This window comes from Pinus tabuliformis, chromosome 6, assembly GCF_031772625.1.
Source record: "Pinus tabuliformis cultivar Carrire ecotype Pingquan chromosome 6, CPIR1, whole genome shotgun sequence".
NCBI classification, from domain to species: Eukaryota; Viridiplantae; Streptophyta; class Pinopsida; order Pinales; family Pinaceae; genus Pinus; species Pinus tabuliformis.
This window is the reverse complement of record NC_142292.1, coordinates 1,111,113,523-1,111,138,497: the sequence shown is the minus strand read 5'-3', so window position 1 is coordinate 1,111,138,497 and position 24,975 is coordinate 1,111,113,523. Positions and strand designations below refer to the sequence as shown.

At 41.0% G+C, this 24,975-nt stretch overlaps 1 protein-coding gene and 1 pseudogene across 3 annotated transcripts in view; one reads left to right on the top strand and one right to left on the bottom strand.

Annotated features, from left to right (window-relative positions):
* The window catches only part of LOC149262790 (DEAD-box ATP-dependent RNA helicase 42-like), a 48,198-nt pseudogene extending 28,202 nt beyond the window's left edge, over nt 1-19,996 (bottom strand).
* Nucleotides 1-24,975, top strand: part of BS14A (BET1P/SFT1P-like protein 14A) — a 166,736-nt gene that overhangs the window by 97,786 nt on the left and 43,975 nt on the right. The gene's annotated exons all lie outside the window — the stretch shown is intronic.

Genomic DNA, 24,975 nt, shown 5'->3' with positions numbered 1-24,975 from the left:
TTAGTTGGTAACCCTTTAGGCTCTCTGTTAAAATTGGCAACTAGGGCCAAACTCCATGTGGGTCTACTTATTTATGGCAACTGGTATTTTTCTTGGATTCCTCTCGTTGAGAGGTGTAGGATTGATCTAAAGATCATCCGATTCCGACATGTATTCATGGAGATATGAATTTGTTTGTGTCATGTGACAATTCATCAAGGTCGGCCACCAACCAAATTACCCCCACTCAACCTCCATGTTTCACCATAAATAGGAGAGGTCTTCAAGTCATTTGGTCAATCATCTCTTGTGATCTCTCTCTCCATTCGTTTGGGTTTTAGTGGAAAGAGAGACCTAGGAAGAGAAGGTCTATACGTTGCCCTAAAGGAGATCTAACCACAACAAAGATTTAGCCCTAATATGCTGTCCTAGGCTGCCGTTATTGAGGGTTTGTATGCAGCAAGAGGAGGCCCTTAACGCAGTCATGGAGGAGACTTCTATAGCGCAACAAGGAGAAGTTCTAACGCTGTCTATATGCCCTAAATGCAGGTCTTGAAGAGACTCTAAGTTGTCTTTAAAAGCCCTAAACTCTGTCTTAGGAGAAGACATCTAGACGCAGAGAAAGGAGGGGCATGTTATGACTAATGCAGCCCTATAGACGTAGATGAATGACTGTATAAAGGAGGCCTTAACGTGCCCTAGCCGCAGTCTAGGATGAGGCCTAATTAGCTGTGGAAGACAAGCCCTAAACACTGTCAAGAAAGAGCTCCAACACGCAATCAATGTATGCTCTAATATGCACTTAAGGAGAGCCCTAATCCGCTGATGTATAAGGCCCAAAATCTGCAGTTCAGTTTGTGCCCTAGTCACAGTCCGGATGTGCCTTAACCGCAAGCCTTATTCCGCAGCAAAAGAAGGACTAGATGCTGCCCTACATCCACAGTTGAAGAAGGCTCCTATACGTTGTATAGAGGAACCCTAGTCAAGTGTTCAACACTATTTTGGGACAATGGATTGCACAGGAAGGAGTGCAAGGTCAAAGCCCTAATCTATTGTTTGTTGGGTCCTCTACTCCTACATAGAACAACAACAAAGAAGAGGGACCTGGCCGCAGTGTTAGTAGTCTGTCTGGGTGTATGCTTGAGGGCTGGTACAGGCTTCCCTTGGAGAACAATTGCAGGTCAAATTTGGGCAGCTTCTGGAAACAATACTTTGGACCTTATCAAGCTCAGTCTTGTTGAGCTAGGCCGCATGCCATAACCAGCAACATGAGGATATTAGAAGGATTGCGTTGAGATTGATTCAACCAGCAAGGACCAACATGGTGTTGTGAGGGTCTCACCTTGGAGAACCTTATTCTAGAAGCTTTATATGCTGCAAATCCGCTGTAGATTGAGGGTTGCTCTATTAGCATTCCGAGCTGCAGTCCTTGGTGCCAGGATTATAACTCCATTGTGTTATCTTCATGGTGAATATATTTTATTTGAGCAAGCCAAAGTGTTGACTTCAAATGTATTTATACTCTCTCTCTCTCTGTTGAACTATTGAAGAATATAAGAAGAATTGATCAAGGGTTTCCCCACATTGGGGTTTGTCCTTGGCTGGCGCCACATCTCGTGTCCTCTTGTCTTGGCTTGTTTTCTGATGTTTATGTTTATGTTCTATCTGCACTTTACTATCATGCTAATGTGATTCCTAATCTGGAATTGTTATTGAGCTAACTGGAAAAATTGAAGTAAATTGCTCTAAGCATAGAACATACCTAAAATTAACATAGTACCAGAGCTGAGGTGAAAGAGAAATCACCAAAGACAGTTGGAAAGGACAAAAGGCTCAATGGGCTCCTCATCCCACTTCTCAAGAGCAAGAAGTGCTGGATTACGTGAAGGGTAAAATCCCTTAGTCTCCATCAAATGCAACAGCTACTCCCAAGATCAAATTCACCAGGGTAAAGTCGAAGCGAAGAAGATTATCAGAATGGCGCAGCAGAAGCTTTTGGTGGCCTATCTAAAGGTCACTTCTATGGAAAGCCCAGATCTAAGGGTGGAAGGAAAGGCAGATGCCTTGCTTAATTTTGGCCATTATGCAAGGGAGTGTCCAAAATAGAAGAGACACATCTCATGATGATGATCACAATCATTCCTGGGGCATCTTCAATGATCGAAGGAATGACAGGTAAAATGACAAAGGAAAAGGAATGCAGGGCATCATGAAAATGGCCGACTCTTAAAGAAAGCAAGGAACTCCAGGTGTGAAGAATCAAATGTTGTTTCTGATAAGCAAAAGGAGTATTATCTTATGTCGGCCTTCTCCACCAGACTCTTTGGGAAATTAGCTTATTGATAGTGATGCGTCAAGGCACTTCACCGGGTTCAAGGAAGTGCTCTTCGATCTGATAGAGAAGGAATCAATCTTGGAGATTATTCTTGTAGATGATGCCACCTATCCTATAAAGGGTGTAGGGAATGTTACCCTTCAATTGAATGAGGGTAACATGATTCACTTATAAGAAGTTTTTTATGTACTTGATCTTAAGAAGAACCCGGTGTCCATTTTGGCAATGGAAGTCAAAGGTTTCAAGGTAGCATTCATCGATGGAATGGTACGTGTTTAGAAAAGGAATTTTAAAGATGCCTTTACTCTTGGGTTCAGGGTTGGCAATTTGTATCAAGTTGTAGGAAGTCCAATGGGGACCATGTCGTGTGACACATCTCTTCTATGGTAGCGGAAGTCTGCCCATCTTCATTGTGGGGCCTTACCTGATGTGAGACAGATGGTGATAGGGATGCCAAAATTCAAAGAAGAACATGAAGGTGCATGTTCGAGATGTACCGAAGGAAGACTTACAAGGGGACCATTTCCCTCATGTAATAGCAAGACCACAAATGTGGAACAACCCGAGGGGTTTGAGATTCATGAACGGGATTCTCATGTATACAGGTGGAAGAAAGCTCTCTATGATTTAAAACAAACACCCCGAGCTTGGTGTGAGAGGATTGACAACTATCTGATGAAGCTGAGATTCACTAGGAGTGAAGACGATCCAAACCATTGCTTTAAGGTTGTGGATGATGGACCTCTCATACTGGTACTTATGAGGACGACCGCTTTCTGACAGGTGCAAACCCTCTCATTTGCAAAAGTAATAGGGAGTTGGATTCTAGATTTAGGATGGTGAGCTGCAAGCCCGTGACTACCTCGATGGAGCCTAACTTTAAGAAGTTATGTGGTAGTGCTACCGGACATGATTTGGAAATGCCTCTGAGTTTCGTCAACTCATAATAGCATTGATGTTCTTGGTGAACTCTTGTCTGGATATATGTTTTGCAATTAGCATGTTGAGCCTCACTGGATTGGTGCCAAGAATCTTTTGAGACATCTTTTGGGCACAGTCACTCATGGTCTGAGAGACAGTACCGAAGATGTGAGGTTGCATGATTATTCTGACGCTGATTAGGCAGGCAGTGTGGAGGATCGCAAAATCACTTTTGGGTGTTGGTTCTCTTTGGCTTCTGCTTCGATATCTTAGATGAGCAGGAAGCAGAAGTTGGTTGTCTTGAGCACCGATGAGGCAAAATACATAACTGTAAACATGGCCTCCTGTGAAGCTGTCTGGTTGTGAAAGCTCTTCTGTGCACTGTTTGGACTCGTGCTGGATACCATTGTGATCCTCTGTGACAACCAAAGTGGGATTCGATTGTTGAGGAATCCCGTGTTCTATGATCGCTCCAAGCATATAGACATCAGAGACCACTTTATTTGGGAATGCTACAACAGGGAGCAAGAAGGCTCCATCACTGTGGGACTGATGTGCAGGTTGCCGATATTTAGATGAAGCCCTTGGGAAATGCCAAATTCTTGACTTCCCGAGAATGACTAGGAGTCGTGGAAGAGACTCTCTCCTGAAGGTTTTGTATGATATGGACATTGAGCTCTGGGAGCTCCGGGGGGGCTTGGGGGTAATTCGTAGGGCGATGAGCAACCACAGGGAGAGTGGTTCAGCCTTCCCCTAGTGGTTTGCTATGTAGGTAGGATGAGTGGTTCATCCTTCTCTTGCCGAGACACAATCATAGGGTGAGTGGTTCAACCTTCCCCTAGTGATTTGTTGTGTACAGGGTGAGTGGTTCAGCCTTCCCCTTGGATACCTTTGGTGAAATGTAGGCAAGATGAGTGGTTCATCCTTCTCCTGTTGAGACATCCTACCCATGCAGTTTGGGACTCATGGGAAGTACCTCTCATTTGGCCAATGAGCAGGGAAATGAGGATAGGGACCATAGTGCTACCGATGGACGCATCGTGTACTACTGTACTCCCTATGCTAGGATGATATTGATTTGGGATCAATTGGAACTGACTTCGGGTCAGTAAGAGTGGTATGATACAATCTTTATTTGGAACTGATTTCGGATCAGTAAGAGTGGTATGAGACACTCTCTTTATATGGGACTAACTCGGTGTCAGTAGAGAATGGTATGATACAATCTTGATCACTTCTTCTTCTTCATAGTTCAGCAGAGTAGAGCAGTGCATGGCATCGCGTTGATAGCAGAGATAGTACAGTCTGGCAGATGGATTAGCAGATGGAGTTCTCGTTAGTTGAGAGGGAGTGTTAAAATTGGCAACTAGGGCCAAACTCCATCTGAGTCTACTTATTTATGGCAGCTGAATTTTTTCTTGGATTCCTCTCGTTGAGAGGTGTAGGATTGATCTAAAGATCTTCCGATTCCGACATGTATTCATGGAGATATGAATTTATTTGTATTATGTGACAATTCGTCAAGTCGCCAACAACTTACCCCACTCAACGTTTCACCATAAATAGGAGGTCTTCAAGTCATTTGGTCAATCATCTCTTGTGATCTCTCTCTCCATTCATTTGGGTTTTAGTGGAAAGATAGACCTAAGAAGAGAAGGTCTATACGCTGCCCTAAAGGAGATCTAACCACAACAAAGATTTAGCCCTAATACGCTGTCCTAGATCGCCGTTATTGAGGGCTTGTATGCAACAAGAGGAGGCCCTTAATGCAGTCATGGAGGAGACTTCTATAGCGCAAAAGGAGAAGTTCTAACATTGTCTACATGCCCTAAACGTAGGTCTTGAAGAGACCCTAAGCTGTTGTCCTTAAAAGCCCTAAACGTTGTCTTAGGAGAAGACATCTAGACGTAGAGAAAGGAGGGTCATGTTATGACTAATTCAGCCCTATAGACATAGATGAATGACTGTATAAAGGCGGCCTTAATGTGCCCTAGCCGCAGTTTAGGATGAGGCCTAATTAGTTGTGAAAGATAGGCCCTAACGCTATCAAGAAAGAGCTCCAACATGCAATCAATGTATGCTTTAATATGCACTTAAGGAGAGCCCTAATCCGCTGATGTATGAGGCCCAAAATCCGCAGTTCAGTTTGTGCCCTAGTCACAGGCTAGATGTGCCCTAACTGCAAGCCATATTCCGCAGAAAAAGAAGGATTAGATGCTGCCCTACATTTGCGGTTGAAGAGGGCTCCTATACGCTGTATAGAGGAAGCCTAGTCATGTGTTCAACACTGTTTTGGGACAGCGGATTGCACAGGAAGGAGTGCAAGGTCAAAGCCCTAATCTATGGGTTTTTGGGTGAGTATAGGGGCTGGTGTTAGCCCTATACTCCTACATAGAACATCAACAAAGAAGAGGGACCTAGCTGCAGTGTTAGTAGCTTGTTTGGGTGCATGCTCGAGGGCTGGTACAGGCTGCAACTTACCATGATGCCATAACCAGTGATGACAAGTGAATGATGGTCTTGTGGAAGGCAAAGCCTAAAGGGGACAACCTTCCCTTGGAGAACAATTGCAAGTCAAATCTGGGCAGATTCTGGGACTGTTAGGAGACAGTACTTTGGACCTTATTCAGGCTTAGTCTTGCTGAGCTAGGCCACAGGCCATAGCCAGCGACATAAGGATATTAGAAGGATTGCATTGAGGTTGATTCAACTAGCAAGGAGCAACATGGTGCTGTAAGGGTCTCACCTTGGAGAACCTTATTCTAGAAGCTTGATACGTTGCAAATCAGTTGAAGATTGAGGGCTGCTCTATCAACGTTCTGAGCTGCAGTCCTTGGTGCCAAGAGTATAACTCCATTATGTTATCTTCATGGTGAAGATCTTTTATTTGAGCAAGTCAAAGTGTTGACTTCAAATGTATGTGTACTATCTCTCTCTCTGCTGAACTATTGAAGAATATAAGAAGAATTGATCAAGGGTTTCCCCACATTGGGGTTTGTCCCTGGCTGGCACCACATCTTGTGTCGTCTTGTCTTGGTTTGTTTTCTAATGTTTATGTTTATTTTCGATTTGCACTTTACTATCATGTTAATGTGATTGCTAATCTGGAATTATTATTGAGCTAATTGGAAAAATTGAAGTAAATTGCTCTAAGCATAGCCTAAAATTAACACTCTCAGAACACATCCTTGTATGCTTGTTGCAACTCTTCCAGTTGTTTATGTTTCTTAGTATGCCCCTCTAGGATGCCCTGTTTGTTACTGACTCTTCTACACACTGTTTTTCTCTTAAAATCAATAAAACATACTTCTTGTTGGAACTGATCAACATCTTGCTTTGGTTGGCACTTACCAACACAATTTTTGACTTGCCTTTGTGTGCATTGATGGTGAACGATTTTCCATCCTTGCTGAGTCGATATTTGTTGGCTCCCCGCATGAATATTGCATCTCACATGTACATGCAGGGACTTCCAAACACGACTTCACATACATCAAGGGGAACCACATCTAGTTCTACTAAATTGATAAAATTAGCATTGATGACAAATTTAATTTTGCACTGTTTTGTTACCTTCAACTTTGCATCTTTATTTACCCATTCTAGTGGATATGGGCTTGGATGATCACGAACATCCAATCCCAATTTCTTGACCAGCTTTGCTGCAATGAGATTCGCTTATGATTCTGAGTCAAACATAGCATCAATTGTGATCTACTTGACCTGTATCTTTATATGGAAGAGTTTGGTCATTTCTTTCTCTTCGTGTTGCTGAAGGCTACTCAAATTCACCTTCTTCTGCACTGATGTACAGATGGTCTTCTCATCCACATGGTTGCTCAAATTAGTGGCCATGAAATTCTTCTTCTTATTGTCTTTCTTTTTGTTCTTTGGGTTAAGCTTTGGGTGCAACTTCCAACACTTCTCCTCTGTATGGCCGTCAATGTTGCAGTGGTTGCGGTGGTTACTGAGATCTTTTCAATAGTGCGTTGTAGCTGCCATCTTTTTATCTTTACCCTTTTTTGCTTCTTCTTCCCCTCCTTTGAAGTGTCCTGTTGCTCCCTTCTACTTCAATCCACTTGATTACGCTTTCTTCAGACCTATGTTTTCCAGGTACTGTGCCTGTACACAAGCCTCATCCATCGATTTGGGCTTGTATAGCATGACTTGATCCTGCAAATGACGGTGCAGACCCCCCAAATAGTTGAGGAGTACATTTGGGTTCTTTGGGGAGATACCCAATATTATGGCCATCTTTCTGAACTTTGTGGTGTACTTCAGCATGCTTTGCCCAGTTTTTGCTTGAAGTAGTGCCACTAGATCCACCGGTTCTCTATGTAACCAATAGGGTAAAACTATGACTTAATGAGGGTTTTGAAGTCCTCCCACTTAGTCACTAGAGGTTCTCCCTCCAACCTTAGGGTCTCTGTGTGGCTTTCCACCAGGTTAGGGCATGGCCCTCTAATTTTTGCTGTGCAAATGAAATCTTCTATTTTTTCTCAATTTGAGGGACACTGAAATACGCTTCAAGTTGCTGCAACCAATTATTTAGCTTCAAAGCATCGATCTTGACATGATATCGACATTCACTTCCATTTTGAATGGGGTTTGTGTTTGATTCATGACGTTCGAACTGGGTTGATCTTTTCTAGGTTCTTTCTTTGGTTGGTTCTTTGTTTCTTCCCGATCCCTTGATCCCCCTTCTGATTTGTCCTCCGCATTAGAACCTACATCTTCTCCGAATATCCCATGCTGATTGTTCAGGGTTGCCATGAGGAGATTTACATTACGATTTATATCTGCAACTTGATCCAACCAAAAACTTTTGCTCCGTAGGATCACTAGGGTTGTTCACAAATTAGTCAACCATGATTAGGGTTTTACAAGTTTTGGGCCAGCAGATGTAGATCTCTTTCAAATATCCACAATATACCCAAAGAAACCTACTCTGATACCAATATGATTTGTAAACTGTCGTGGATATTCCACTGGATGATTCGTCACAACATATCTGAGAAAATTATAATTAAAAGTTCCAAAATACACTATTACAGTTTTATATCTCTTTAGATTTATAGATTTGTAGATTATTGTTAATAGCATGTGCATGTGAATTAAAATTATGCAAAAAATAGAGAAGGGAAATTAAAAGCTCACAAACACATTTGACACACAATATGACCTGTGAAACCCTTTCGGGAGAAAAACCCAATTGGAAGTTGAGGTCGCTCCACTCTCTTTCTTTATATGGAAATATGGTTGTGAGTACAAAAAAGTATGGCTTATGGCCCGTGCGTTGATACAGTGCACAAATTCTATCTGTGTGTTGTACCCCCTATCCCTCTTGGCTATTTTTGCTCAGTTATGGAACAAATGCACTCAAAAGAATGGAACCCCTTTTCTTCCTAGTGGCCCGGTTCTAACACAACCTCAGAGCCTACTAGTGCTTAGATTTGACTACCTCAACTCTTAACCAAAGTCTTTTACATCATGATCACATGGCTAACCTCTTTTCCATGAATTATGGGGGCTAACGTGGCATCCTCTCGAATTTATGGGTGTGAAAACAGAAAGGTCAAGTTTTGATCGACATAACTTTCGCATACGAACACCGATTTATGTGATTCTTGCATCGTTGGAAAGGTCTCTGTGTGTAGCATAAGATAATAAGGTGTTGCACTAAAGTATTAAAGTTTTACCTCCTAAAAGTGTCGTTTGATGCCTCAAAATGATCTCAGAAGGTTTCAAACTTGTTTTGGCCAAACTGGGACCCGCCGGTAAAAATAGTCCCGAGAGTTGATTCCTCCACTTTTTCCAGTCTGAAAGCATCGAGATGGATGACAAATAATATAATGATCCAATCCGGATCAACATTTGATCTAATCTAGCTGACCATTAGACAATTATCGACCTAATGCAGAATTTCAGTGTTTTCAAGAGAGTGTTAGAAAAAAAACTAACCCTATCATCTAAATCTAAAAAGCTAAGATAGATAGCCGAGCCTCTAGTGTCTATTGTAAACTAAGAATTACAAAATTGTTGCATTTGAGGAGACAAACGAAAATATAAGACCATTAGGATGAGTGATTAGAGGCTGTGGCCCCTACTTGGATGGGCTCCTTATTGTTGCCAGGGGAGCAGACTAGTTTGGGAGGGATGCTCATGTGCTTTTCAATGTGTCCTAGCCTTTGATCCATTGCTGCCAGTTGCCTTTGCATGTGATCCAGGGATAGAAGAATGTCCTCTCTACTCCCATTTTTGTCAATTAGTTCTTTGCTAAGGAGAAATTTGAGGTGCCATTAGATGTCCACAATTTACATATTATTGGAAGTATCTTCCATGGGTATGAACAACATTGGGCACCCAATTCGCAACCTCAGCTAGCACTTCAATATCTGTAAGTGTGCATTGCTCATGCACCAATTCTCTTTCCACTTGAGTTTATTGCTCTTGCACTGATTGAGGATGAGTTCCCAATACCTAGATGCAAAACTTTTAGCTCTCAATTGGGCCGTGGTATGCCCACATCCTTGATAATAAACAACACCTCGATAGTCATAGGCACGTTGGCGTGACATAGTTCCTTTCTTTGGAGTGATTGCTGAGTCAATTTGAACTGCAAATCTTGCAGGCCAAGAGTCGATATACACAGAGAAATTTGAGCCGTGAGGTGAGGGGTCGATGAGGGCCGAATCTACCTTGGGAGGAGGGTTGAGGCTTCCAACACTAAGAGTGTCAGAAATCATGATTTCATGGCTAGGGTAACTCATGATTTTTGACATTCCTAGTGTGGAAGCCTCAATCCTCTTCCCAAGTTATATTTGGCCCTCATTGACCCCTCACCTCACAGATCAAATATCGTGAGTGTATGGATGTCCATCATGAGTTAACCCTTTCCTCAGCCTGCCTTTTAGCCCGTTCACTTCTTTTTGATAATTCTTTGAACAGAAGCATAGCTTAGGAGCCCAAGTTTGTCTATAATGATTTAACATTTATTTACCTCTTAATAATGATGAGTCAGTTTATCACGCATTTTGGTTGCGACATGCAAAAGTTCCTTTATGATGTGTTGGAGCATCAAGTGCTCAAGGAACTAGGTGATGGCTAATGAGGGGGTTAGCTCATGCTAGGATTTTTCCCACGTTCTGATTAATGTCCCAACCATCTTTTGCATTTTCACTCTTCTTTTTCTTTTAATTTTGGCCATTTTATGCTTTTAACATTCCTTTAGCTACGACAATGTTCAAGGGAAAGTTTTTGGCCCAGACTCAAGGATGAGGATAAGAGATTGGCAATCCCAATGAATCAATGGCCACAAGCCTAAAGGATGAAGATGAAATCTTGATCTCAAGGATGAGAATAAGAGATTGCCAATCCCAATGAATCAATGGCCACAAGCCTAAAGGATGAAGATGAAATCTTGAGAATGATGGAAAGCGTTAAGCATTGAATAATCATGGACACACTACTTCAATCCAAGTTTCCAAAGCAGTGCCCCTCTTACAACCCTAAGACCTTGAGGAGGTCCCAATGGACTATGGTAAAATGTAAACCCCTTGGTAAAGTAAGAGAACAAGTTTACGGTCAAGATTAGTCAATCATCCCCCTTAATCCATGTCAAAATGCCCAAATCATTAAGTAAAAGTACATAAATGCAAGATGGTTAAAGTACCTGTCAAATGATGGCCCACCTTCCTTCAAGAGGATTGTGGGATGGTTGGAGGTGTCTGACCGATGCAAATGGTGGAGAAATATGACATATCATCATGTACTAACCAATGTAGCGCTGTTGGTTGGTTGGCTGTCCAAATGAGGAAATTTTTTTCTCCGATGGGAACAACCACTTTTTGGTCGGTAACACTATAACCTGACCTAGGGTGGACAAGATTGTGATGACTAAATAATTAAGACATATAGTCCTATGGAGTATTCAAGACACAATTCAATTCTTATGAGGAAAAAGCTAGCTTAAAGGTTTCAAATAGTTCATGGGTGAACACCCATAACACACACACACACAAAGAATAAAGGTGAATAGAAAGGGCAAAATTCAAAGAAGCAGGACAAAAAGGCAAATGAGAAATGCATTTGGTTAGAAAAGTAAAGGTGGAAACATTTAGAATAGGGAGATGCAACTACCATGACCCAATTTAGGTTCAAAATCATTGTATGGAATTGTTAAAGTACCAGGTACCCATGGAGGAGAGGTTGTGTTATAGGGTCGAAAGCTACAAGTCAAAACATAATTATTGTAGTTGAAGGTCATGCACATGTGTTAAAATTGGCAACTAGGGCCAAACTCCATGTGGGTCATCTTATTTATGACAGCTGATATTTTTCTTGGATCCCTCTCATCGAGAGGTGTAGCATTGATCTAAAGATCATCCGATTCGATAAGTAATCATGGAGTTATGAATTTATTTGCGTTATAAGACAATTCGTCAAGGTCGGCCAGCGGCTAAATAAACCCCACATGTGCTCAACGTTTTAGTATAAATAGAGGTGGCCTTCAAGTCATTTCAACACACTTGGGATCTCTTCCTCTCTCTACTTGTCTTTAGGTTTTAGTAGGAGGAGAGATCCTAAGGAATAATGTTGCCCTGATCCAGAGGGCAGAAAGTCGGAACTGCCAGAAAAGCCGGAACTGCCGGAAAAGCTGGAAAATCCGGAAATGCTAGAAAACCGTAACTGCCAGAAAATCCGAAAAGCTGGAAAAGCTAGAAAATCTGGAAAGGCCGGAAAAGCCAAAAAAGCCAGAATAGCCGGAAAAGCCGGAACTGTCGAAAAAGCGAGAAAAGCCAGAAATGCCGGAACTGTCAGAAAAGCTGGAACTGTTGGAAAAGCCAGAACTACCGAGATTGCTGGAACTGCCGGGAATAGCCGGAACTGCCAGAACTGCCGAGAACTGCCAAAACAACTGGAGCATCTGTCTCTGAAGGAGAGCAGCATGCAAGGGACAACTAACAAACATTGGGATAGTCGTATGGTATTTAGCAGCAAATACACCAAGCATGCAATGTTACAACTAGCATGCAAGAGACAACTAGCATGCAACAACAAGCATGGTAGGGACAACAAGCAAGCAAGGGACAACAAGCAAGCAAGGTGCAACCAACACATAGGTCAGGATGGCAACATGGTGCAACAATGGCACATAATGTAGTACAATGATGGGTATAGTCATGATCAATGAAGCGTGATGAGATGCAACATAGTGATGATGGGTGCAACATGGTGCAGTGCGGTGAGGTGCAACATGATGACGAAATGCAACACAACGATAGGTGAAGGAGTCACCTTGGAGAATTAGTTGAAGTAGCGTGTCTTCAACTGATCTCATGTATCATCTTCTTAGAGAGGATATATGCTCTTATCTAGATAAGTCAAAGTGTTGACTTCTGTTGTAAATGTACTATCTCTCTCTCTCTGTGCTGAACTATTGAAGAACATATAAGAAGAATTGATCAAAGGTTTCCCCACATTGGGGTTTGTCCCTGGCTAGCGCCACATCTTGTGTCCTCTTGTCTTGGCTTGTCTTCTGCGATTTATGTTTATGTTCTATTTGTAGTTTACTTTAATGCTGATGTGATTGCTAATTTGGAAAAGATATGGAGCTAACTGTGAAAATTGAAATAAATTGCTCTAAGCATAGAACATACCTAAAATTAACATGGTATCAGAGCTGAGGTGAAGACAATGCCCAAGTAAGAGTGAAAGAGCAATCACCGAAGACAGTTGGGAAAGGACAAAAGGATTAGTGGATTCCTCATTCCTCTTCAAATTCACCAAGGGTGAAGTTGAAGCAAAGAATATTATCAGAATGGCGCAGCGGAATATGGCCTACCTAAAGATCACTTCATTGGAAGACCGGATCTCAGGGTGGAAGGAAAGGCAGATAACTAGTTCGGCCATTATGCGAAGGAGTGTCTGAATGGTAGGGACACATCACTTGATGATGATAACAATCATTCCAGGGACATCTTCAATGATCAAAGGAATGACAGGTAATGCAGGTCATCAAGGAAATGGCCGACTCTTCATAGAAAGCAAGGAACCCCAGGTATGAAGAATCAAATGTTGTTTCTGATAAGATAAAGAAGCGTTATCTTGTATTGGCCCTCTCCTTCAGATTCTTTGTGAATCTGGCTTATAGATTGTAGTGCTTCAAGGCACTTCATCGGATAGATGGGTGCACTCTCTAATTTGGTAGAGATGGAAACAATCGTGGGATTATACTTGGAGTTGATGCCACCTATCTCGGAAAGGGTGTAGGGAATGTTAACTCTCAATTGAGTGAGGGTAACTCGATTCATTTACGGAATCTCTTTTATGTACCTGATCGCAAGAAGAACATGGTGTCCATCTGGGAGATGGAAGTCAAAGGTTTCAGGGTGGCATTCATCGATGGAAAGGTACGTGTTAAAAAATATAATTTTCAAAGATGCTTTTTCTCATGGGTTCAGGGTTGGCAATTTGTATCAAGTTGCAAGATGGTCCATCGGGGATCATGTCAATTGACATATCGCATCTATAAGACCAGAGGTCTACCTATGGGGCCCTACTGGATGTGAGTCAAATGGTGATAGGGATGTCTAAATTCAAGTAGAGCATGAAGGTGCATGTCTGAGATGTACCGAAGGAAAATCATATAAGGGGACCATTCCCCTCATGCAGTGGGTCCACAGGTTTGGAACAACTAGAGGAGTTTGAGATTCATGATCGGGAATCTCATGTATATAGGTGGAAGAAAGCCCTCTATGGCTTGAAGAAAAACACCCCGGGCGTAGTATGAGAGGATTGATAATTGTCGATGAAGCTGATAATTATAATGGGGCATTACATGGAACATTATCTCGAAATAAATTTTGCTTTTGCTCTCTCTCTCTCTCTCTTAATTTTCTCCTTGTATCTTCCACATCACCCTCTGTTGAACTAGTATAAGGCCACCGTAAGTGACCATAGTAGGCATCGAAAGTTCATAGGAAGTGTGAGCAATGTTCTAGCACATGTCTACTTTTGGAACAACAGGCATCGAAAGCTCTCAAGATGTGTGAGCAACGCTCTATCACTTCTCTACTTTTGGGACAACATGCACTGAAGTTTTGAGGAAGTGTGAGCAATGCTCTAACACTTTTCTACATTTGAAACAACAATGATCGAATGTTCCTAGGAAGTGTGAGCAACACTCATAACACTTCTCTACTTTTGGAAAGCTAGGGTTAAATCCATTTGGGTCTATCATGACCCCAAGGCTCTAGAATAGTGTTGCAAACATCTTGATAAGATCCTGATTTCATCGCAAAATCGCACAATTTTTTGGCCTAGCCAATGTTTGCCGATTTTTACCAATATTTTGGTGGTATCTTAATTTTTCCAATGTTTGCCAATTTTTACTGATATTTTCCTGATTTTTTGGTTTTCTGGATCCTTGTTGATTCTATCCCGATGCCGATGTTTGCACCATTGCTTTTAGACCTTGTATACCCAAGTAGGCAACTAGTTTGATATTAATGTACCCTAGGCATCTCGAAACACTGACCCAAATCCAACCACAACCCATTAAGGTATATATCCATAGGCATCGAACTCCAATCTCCTAAATCCCTTGGTGAGCAACACTAGCCATTTTTTGGACTTCGGCAACACAACTCCAATATTAGGCACCCGACCTTCTTAGGATGTTCCTATGTCCCATTAAGAATCTATGCAAGAAACATTGGCATAAGTAGTTGTTTGAGTTTGTCCCCTAGCCCATAAGGTGTTGCATATTCTTCCTCATAGGTATGAGATCTCGCGAGATCATCAGATAAATTGACCCTCTCGACCCACTAGTGGATTATGTATCACCACCTCACAACATGCAACAAATAAGCCATAGGATAACTCTTTTTTGTCATCATGAGAACACTACATTATTGTTATCACAAGCACCACATTCTCACACATGCCATCATTAACATTGTGTTAGAAAAATCACATGCAATTACCACTTGCCATCACATCTTGGAATACCATAATAATATTAAAACATCAACATATCTTTATCAAAGGCATAGCATTACAACACTATAATAAATGGATTCCACTTGTTAACTTAATACCACAACATAAAATCTTAACTATGATAATCATCTTAACATATATTACATGTAGAGTGACAGACACCATAAGCATTGTTATCAAGATTCATTAGTAAAATCAAATTCATTAGCATTTATTAATAATGAATACCAACTGTTACATCTAATGCAATAGTATTATTTAACATCCATCTATGATCTGGGCTAGATCACCACTATGATCTGATCAAGTTACTAATTATTTTTTGATAACCATTTCCTCTTCTTCCAACAAGGAAGTTGTCAATTTATAGGATAGGTATAGTAACCGTGCTCAAGCTTTTTTTGAAGTTGCCAACTTTGGTCGGAATTTTCATTATCAAAATAATGGAGACAACTTGTGTTTTTGACCTTGACCAAGTCGGCCTCAAGAAGGACTCAACCCCACATGTGGAAAAGCCACCTCCTAAGTCACATATAAATATGACTTCGTTGAGCCTCATTTGGATCATCATAATCACACATCAATTCATCTGAAATTCGCAGAAGTTCATTCACAAGTGCAAAGGAGCAAGGAGACATTTCAAACCAGTGTTGACCAACCTCTCTATTATGTTTGACTTTTGTTGACTTGGGCTATTTGGCATCTGTTGGACTGTCTTGGAAAGTTGAAGATTGCAGGAGGACTTTGACTCTAATTGGCCAAATCTTTGACTAGGAATATTCTGCTGCATTGACCAAATCTCTCTTTGCGATGACTGCAGGCTGACTGTTGACTTTGACCAAAATTTTCTGGGAGTTGCAGGTTTAATTTTGTCTTGTTGACCGAGCTACAGGAGGCTGAAATTTGTCCCTCTGACCAGATTGTTGACTGGTTACAAATTGCTGATTTTTTCTCTCATTTGATTAGATTTGACTTGGAAGTCAAAGGGTTGACTTTGACTGGTTTATTGATGTACTAAATTGGATTGTATCTTAGCTGAACATTGAATGAATATCTCCTAAGGAGAAGAATTGATTTGGTTTTTCCCCCTTGTGGGGTTTTACCCTGGTCTTTGACCAAAAATCTCAGTGTCATTGTGCATGGCTATATTTCATTATTTATTACCGTTCTCTCTATAATTGCTTAACTGTTTTGGGGTGAATGTAACATAATGAAATATTGCTTTAAATAATTATAACAGCAGAGGACTTGAGAAAAATTAACAGTTTTCATATATTGTCCTTATTTAAGTACATCATTAAATTTCAAGTAAGCCTTATCATCTAGAGCTTTAATCTCTAGTCATATATTCTTTCTCACACTCTACATTGTTACCGGTCATCAATATCAAAATTTAATTTCTCAGCCTTATATATGTTTGAAGATTGGACTGCCACATATATAGATGGTTTAATCAGTCTAACATATCTTGATTTCATTAGCATTGCCCCTGGTCACTTTACAAATCTTAATTCTTCAAAGGTGGATGCAAATGACACGAAAATTTTGGGCTGAATATAATAATGATGAACTATGATACAACGTAATGGCCCAAACTTCTAGATTAAATAGTCAAAAATCACATAAAGAAATTCCAACCATGGATTGATAAACATGTAGAAGATTTCATTATAAATAGATCCACATGAGAGGTGAGTAGGAGGAATTGTACATGAGAGTTGAAGATCCCAACTTACTAACAACTTGTAAACATTGAGTTGTTGTTCATTGGTTCATGATCTCGTTGATTGGAAACAATATGTGGGGGACGATTCTTCACTCAATCATAGGCTTAGCTGCAACATGTCTTTCTGCAGCTAGCCACCCTTGAACCCTCAATTACCTACTTCTTCTAGCCAATGTGGAAATAGTCTCAATGAAATCCCGATAACATCAGGAACTCCTGATTCTTCAACTCACCGATTTTATCAGCCGTGTTTTTCACTATTTTTTCAAAAATGAAAACACGAGATTTAATCGTAAAACTTGGGATAAAATTGAGAATTTATCAAAAAACTCACGAGGTGCCGAGCCATGTATAAGTTACGAAAAGGCCGATTTTTCCACTCATTTTGCACTCTAACCTTTGCGATTTGTGCCCATGGAGAGAGGAGGTGTTTGTCACTGCCAAAGGAGAGGAAATTTACACGATTGTGGGTGAGACAACTTCAGAAAACCCTTGACGTGGAAGCCATCTCATTGGACCATATTGATACCATTGTTGCATGGAGGGTTGAGACTGAGAGCCATATCATGGACTTAGTCCCTGATTGGTTAGAGGTGGATCTGGACACACTGGAGCCAGAGGAGGTAGTAGCTGTACGGGAGGGAGAGGTAGAGGAGGAGGAGGTGACACCATCTAGGATGGGCAGCAATAGAGGATAGAGGCGACCTCCTGTTTTTGCTTCTAGAGGATGACAGTGTCCGTTTGTAGCCTTGGGGTAGGGTCTTCTTCCTCTAGAGGAAAAGGCAAAGCCATTCCCTATTCCCATAAAAAGGGGCGAGGGAACTCAGTGATTGATTAGTTTATGACATGTAGATGACTCATGATACACATTTATTATATTTTTTGTTGATATTTTGACTCTTGAGATTGAGTCAAGAATTAGGATTCAAGACTTGATTCACTGTCGATATGCGATGTAGCACTAGAATTCTTATACATCTTATATATTAGCTTTCTTTTCATATTTATGTGGCAATGCATTTATCTGATGTTGTTGATACTATATATGCTAAAACAATTCAAAAAATGAATATTTTTGTACTTCTTAAATTTTGTCGTTTTTTTCAAAAACCTCTCAACTTTAACGACTTTTTCAATTTCTGAACCCTTGCCAATTTATTCCTGAAGTCGACTTTTTCCACTTTGCTTTTAGCGACTAATTATTGTTTATCCATAATTCTTTGGGACAAACGATGCCTCACATCCTCCTCCTCATTTATGAAATAGGACTCCTTTGTCATGGAAAGAAAAACTTCATGCACATAATCCACTTCTCATCATGCATTTCTATTTTTATCTCAAGTTTTGTTTTTATAATTTTCTATGAATTTATCTAACTGGACAAAATATAGTGAGATGATCTCATCCTGTCACTGGAAAATCTGGCATTGACCTACACTGGAGATGAGCCTCTGCGCTGTCTTTGCGCAGCATTGCGTAACACCTACGCAATTACCGTGTCACTGTTGCTGGGACTATGCTGCACTTCCTCTTGATCTCCTGCTAGCTGGAAACTTCGGTGCTTTGGCCTCCCAGTCTCACACCTTGGCTTCGACACTAGATCACGACTGTTCGCCAAAAGAAATACAGATTCCCTTTGAAGCTCTGCGCTGCCACAACGTAGCTCTACGCTGCCTCTGCATGGCACTGCGCTGCCTCTCCAGACTACTCTCTGCCCTCTCTGTCTTGCACTCTCCGGATCAGATAAACTTCTGGAGGAAAACTACCCCTGCCCGTCACTGCAAGAATCTCCTCGATGATCTCTTTGGTTGCTCTACGCCGCTATCTTGAGAAATCGATCTCTTGATCCTACTCGATGTGTCTTCCAAATGCCCATCGAAGTCCTTATAATCTTCTCATTGAGTAATCAATGACCTAGATTAAAGTTTAATCAATGGCTCAGATCATATTGACTCGATCTCCATCTTTTTCTAGAAGATTCACACCCAGTTTTGTTAATACCCTTTAATTATTTTAATTTCGTAAGTTTATAATTAGGCATCCATTATAAATAATTAATTATTTTAATAAAACTGTCTCTTGGTGGAATTTCCCAAAACGATTTCTGGGTATTCTGGAATACATGTGTCCTAGCCTCTCTGAAAATTTTGAGGCTTAGAGCACGTCCGATGCTACCAGGAATCAACACTCCCTCTTAGCGAAGAATGTGCTTTAGTAATGCAACCCGCTGAAGCATCACCCTGACTCTGTAATATCTCCCTCTGCGCTGCTGATGTCTTACATCATTGCCCACCAACTACTGCGCAAATGTTGCATTTGTGTTGTTGCTGACTCTACATGCTGCTGCCAACTGCATCTGCACTGCAACTCCCTCTCATCTGTTACCGCTGCAACTGAGAAACCATCCAAAATACTGAACCAAAGGTGTTCAACGTGATGCATCTGTTGCTGGAGTTCTGCTTGCTGCCAGTCTTTGCGCTGACCCTCTGAAGTCTCTGCGTTGCTACTGACTTTGCATTGTGCTAACTGCACTGCTGCCTACTCTACTCTGCGTTGCTTAGTCTTTGGCGCTCCTAGCCACTGCAACTGTCACTCTGACATTCCTCTGCACCAACTGACATTGGTCCATCCTACTACTTCTTATATGGGCTCCTGTAGCAAAGTATTGATCCACGAGGTGGACTCCTCAATGGACCCTGCCCATCTGCAGTTCTTTCGAACTACAGTTCTAAATCACCCCACCTCTCCCCTGGAGGTATTTGGGCAATCATGGCAAACCCCTCCTCGATCCTTGCGGTTGCAACCCGCAGGTCATGTTTCTCGTCCTTGTCCTTCTTGTTGAGAGGACATTGCGTATCGTAGTGAGCAAATTCACCACACTGGAAACATTTGATCTTAGAAACGTCCTTCTTCTTCCTCCGCTGCTCTTGCTGCCCCTTTGATGCAAGGGATGCATTCTCCTTCTCCTCCTCAGGCTTCGTCCCATTGCTGCTGCTATCATCAAGTTTGCATTTGACTAAGTCTCGCCTCATCTCTTCCTGTTGAAGAGCGGCCCACATCCCTTCCCAATCCGACAATTTCTCTCTACCCAAGATACTCTGGACAAATACTTGTCATTCTTCTGACACCGAGTTCAGGGCCAACCTCACCATCTCTGTAAGTTGAGGTGATGATCCTACAACTGCAAACTAATCTTAGACTTCTTGAAGTTTCAATAGGAACGAATCAATGCGTTCCCCCTTCTGCATCCTTGCGGCTTTCATTTTCTCTTCCAAGTACATCTTCTGTTGCTTGGAAGATCCTTGATACAATGTGGCCAAGGCATCCCACATCTCTTTGGTCATCCCTTTGCCAGGAATGTGACATACAACGTGATCCCTCACTTTGTTGAGGATCCACTGCTTGGCCTTTGCCATCTCAACCTTGTACTTCTTGAGTGGATCTGCATCGACGGGTTCAACTACCACACTATCGACATAGGCTTTGAGATCATGCTCATCTAGAAGGCAGGCCGCAAGCGATCCTAGCCTTCCAAATGACATAGTTGGATGCTCCGTCCAATTGATCTTGGTCTCTCATCCCATTAGCTGCCATCTTTGTCAACAAAAAGTCGAACTTCTCCCTCTCTCTTCATCGCAGTTACTAGGTTGTCCTACACACTCCCTGTTGGAGTTAGTAGATCTGCTCCTCGCTACTGCTGCTCAGCAACTGAGAAATAGAATTCCTTGGCTCAAATTTCACCGAGGATGAAATTCCCTCAAAAGGCGTCTTCTTCCTTCTTCTGTCGTTTTTCTGATCCAACAAACGTTGCAAAAAATTGCGTCCCACCTGAAGACTGCTCTGCGTTGAATCTACTGCTACGCTGCTCCCTCTGCCACTGATAAATCACGAGCTAGATATCTTACCTCTCTTGATTCACCTGCGCTTTGATACCATGTGAAAATTTGGAGAACCAAATTCTCTACTGCAACAAACTAATATTACTTCTCGTACTTGTTAATTCATGCATGTTATTTACGGTGTTAGAATGTAAATATCGAAGTAAATATGACTGCAACCTTCACTAATTAAATTATGTGTGGAAACAAGAACTGAGCATGAAGAAATAACACACACACACAAGTGACACTGTTGTTTTTGGACAAATGTCCACGAAAAAACCCAATGCGAGAAAACTGGTGCAACAACTGAGGGTTTGTATTATTATGCAGTAGTTTCTGAATACAATTCTTCGGATGCCCAAACTGGCAATCCTATACAGAAATCTAACTAGACAAAAGATGGTGAGCTGATCTCACCCTGTCACTGGAAAATCTGGCACTGATCTGCACTGCAGATGAGCCTCTACGTTGTCTCAGCGCAACACTTCGTCACACCTACGCAGTTATTGCATCACTGCTGCTGGGACTGCACTACACCTCCTCTTGATCAGCTGCTAGCTGGAAACTTTAGCCCTCTGGGCTCCCGGTCTCACACCCCGACTCTGGCACTAGATCCCGACTGTTCCCTAACGGAAATACGAACTCCCTCTGAAGCTCTGCATTGCCTTTGCGTGGCACTGTGCTGCCTCTCCGGACTATTGTCTGCCCTCTCTGCCTTGCACTCTCCGGATCAGAGAAACTTCTTCCGGAAAACTATCCTTGCCCCTCACTGCAAGAATCTCCTCGATGATCTCTCAGGCTGCTCTCTTAAGAAATTGATCTCTTGATCCTACTCGATGCGTCTTCCAAATGCCCATCGAAGTCCTTATAATCTTCTCGTTGAGTAATCAACGACCTAGATTAAATTATAATCAATGGCTTAGATCATATTGACTCGATCTTTGTTTTCTTCTAGAAGATTCACACCCAGTTTTATTAATACCCTTTAATTATTTTAATTTCCTAAGTTTATACTTAGGCATTCATTAAAAATAATTAATTATTTTAATAAAATTGTCTCTGGGTGAAATTTCCCAAAACGATTTCTGGGAAATGAAATGCATGATACAAAATAAAAAATAATATTTACAAATATAAACATTTCCAAAAAACTAATTGTTTACAAAGAGACATATTTATAAACTAAAAGGTAAAATACATTATATAACGCCAAAGCAGTGAAAAACATCCTATCTTCAATTAGGCGCTATTTGCAAACCAAATGTCCAAATGAGATCCAACGAGTTATAAAAGGATGATAGGAACAGATTGAGCTCATTGAAGCCATCCAAATACTCAAAATCAAATAACGGGGGGGTTGTGTTTTTACCACAACAGGTTCGTATAGAGTCTAGACATCTCTCTGCGGTTGGCTCGCTACTGGACTCACGCATCCATGGATAATGTCCTCGCTGTTTTGGTGTTCTCACATCATGTTATGGCATTGGTTCATATGGCACAAGTTTTGTTCATCACAGAGAATTATTGTATATCACATAGACACAGAAAGGATCATGGTATAATCATACAATTTCATTCTTTATTTATCACAGAGATTGTATTCTTTATACATCGCAAAGGATCGAAGCAGTATATGCATACATAATGTATATCTCTCGCTTTGTAGTAAATATATGGTCTTTCAGGAGTATGAATATTGATATGATGTTGGTTGCAGAACAACGTGTATTGATATGCGCATAGTTTGGCGTACAATATAGTTGACACTGTTTCACATGATATGTCTAGTTCCTTGTCAATTACATGGATAATTTTTTTGCAGTAACATTACATTTCTCTTTAGTTATATTTATAACATCGATCAGTATTGGTAAGATATCATAAACAACATGGGTATATTGGTATGACAGTATCATTGGCATCTCAGTTGAGAATATGACATTATTGTCATCTCAGTTGTATCTCTTAGTAACAATGCATGACCTTAATGATCATGACCCTAGTGACAATATGATGATGATGACAGCAATGGCAGGGCAGATCCTTGTTAAAGATGTATGGCTTGATGATGAGGTCGTGATGTATACAACGCTATATATATATTTGATCTCTGCTATGTATGGTCACAACATCATATATATTTAATCTCTGCACTACATATTTGATCCTTGCGATATATGGTCATTACAACAATATCGTTGTGTAAAAGCATAATATCACTCAGCATTATATATTGGAATTGGCATATTTATGGCTCCACTGGACAACAGTGGATGGCAATACAGTAATGGCATTGGCAGATTGGTATGATCCCATCTCATGTATATATGCAGATCTCTTGTTACCTGGAACCCTAAAGAGAAACTTTGATCATACTACTGTGATGTTGAAGTAACCCTTCTTCATGTTGACAATGTTTTGTATTCGAATCTTGTTCACAAACAAAGTTGTGAACAAGATTTGGTTAGTCCTTAGGTAGCCTGATGTAAAGGATCATGTCTCATAAATTATAATATTGTACTTTGTATCACATTTGAACAATTAATGAAATCTAATAAAAGAAGAAGAAGAATTCCTGGTTTTCTCCCTTGTGGGGTTTTGCCCTGTTCTCCGAGCAATCCTGGTGTCTTTATGTGTGCATGCTTTTCTTCTTTTGTTTCTTTATGTTCTGTTGCAGTATTGATGTTATTGTTCTTTCTACACAATTGCTATTATGATGTTATAATGTTGTGGGGTGAATTCTATGTGTAAAAGATGTAATGCAATTGTCAAAAGAAAAGAACAATACAACCCTAAGCAAAATTAACACATGTTGTCGATGCTCAGGCTCTGCATTCAAGTCAGTCAGATGGCTCTGTGACTCAACTCATTAAGTCACCTCTTATTGGAGGAGATTCAGAGGAAAATGATGGGATGACTGATTGTTCCGAATCTTTTGACTCGCCCCTGCCATTGATCAAGACAGAGTTGCCCCTTCTAAATCCCATGATGTTAAGGAGATCAACAATGTAACTTATTTGAGGCTCAGCTCTGCTGCTGGAGAGGAGGATGACCCATCAACCATGGGCAGTGGAAGTGAGAAAAATTTACATGAGACCAATGGGGGTGATCCATCCAAGTGTGTATTGTCTTGGCAGACTCATGGCAATTCCTGTAGTCAACATGGAAGTATTACTAGAAGATGTCTGAATCAAACAATGGAGCACAAGTTTCTCAACCACACTCGCTCTGGGAGTATTTCAAATGCAGAGTCTGTTTCAAAAAGACACATGGGAAAGTCATGTCGCCAAGTAAAGAGGCAAGAAAGAAAGGAGGAAGTGGAACAAAGGGATTGAACTGCTTATAGTGAAGACGAAAATAAGAAGCCAGCCGATTCCACTTTGAAAGAGTTTCCCAATTCTAGGCAACAGGAATTTGTGAAACAATTTTTGAAGATATTTGATGTTATGTTGAACAAAGATTTTGATGGAGGTCTCCCTCTTGAAAATGAGAAAGCAATTGGTGGCAAGTTACTGAATTAATCTAAGGGTTGATTAGATTGGAGAACAAACTGCGGGAGGAGAATGCAGGAAAATGTTTCACCCACAATTTATTGTCACCTACCCTACAGAAGATCAAGAGAGACATAAGTTGCAGGAAACGTGGGCAGAGGGTCCGTTTCCGTACAGAAACGAAAAGGAAACAGGGAAACCCGGATGGTACGGCCCAAAAACGCGTTTCTGGCCGTATTGGCCCATTTCTCAAGGAGGAAACATGGCTAGTACGACCGGAAACGCATTTCTGAGCCGTACGTTGGAGTTTCCTTTTGTAACTTGACATTTCTTGTATTTTTTTTTAAATTTTTTTGCTTCTAATTTTTTATTGGGCGACTAAAATATCCTCTAGATGCTTCTAGATGTCTCTCAAGTTATAAAAAAAGGAATCTTTTGAGTGGGGCAGCCGAATTTTCAAGCCTATGGCCCTAGTGTTGATATGCAGTTCATGGTAATGTTAAATTTTTAAAGTAAAAGTGATATTCTCCTTTAAAACAAAGGAGAATATGAAAATGAAAAATAAAGGAGAATATCACTTTTACTTAAATTTTTAACATTACCATGAAATGACTCAGGATGTTTGAGAGTGGTTTCACC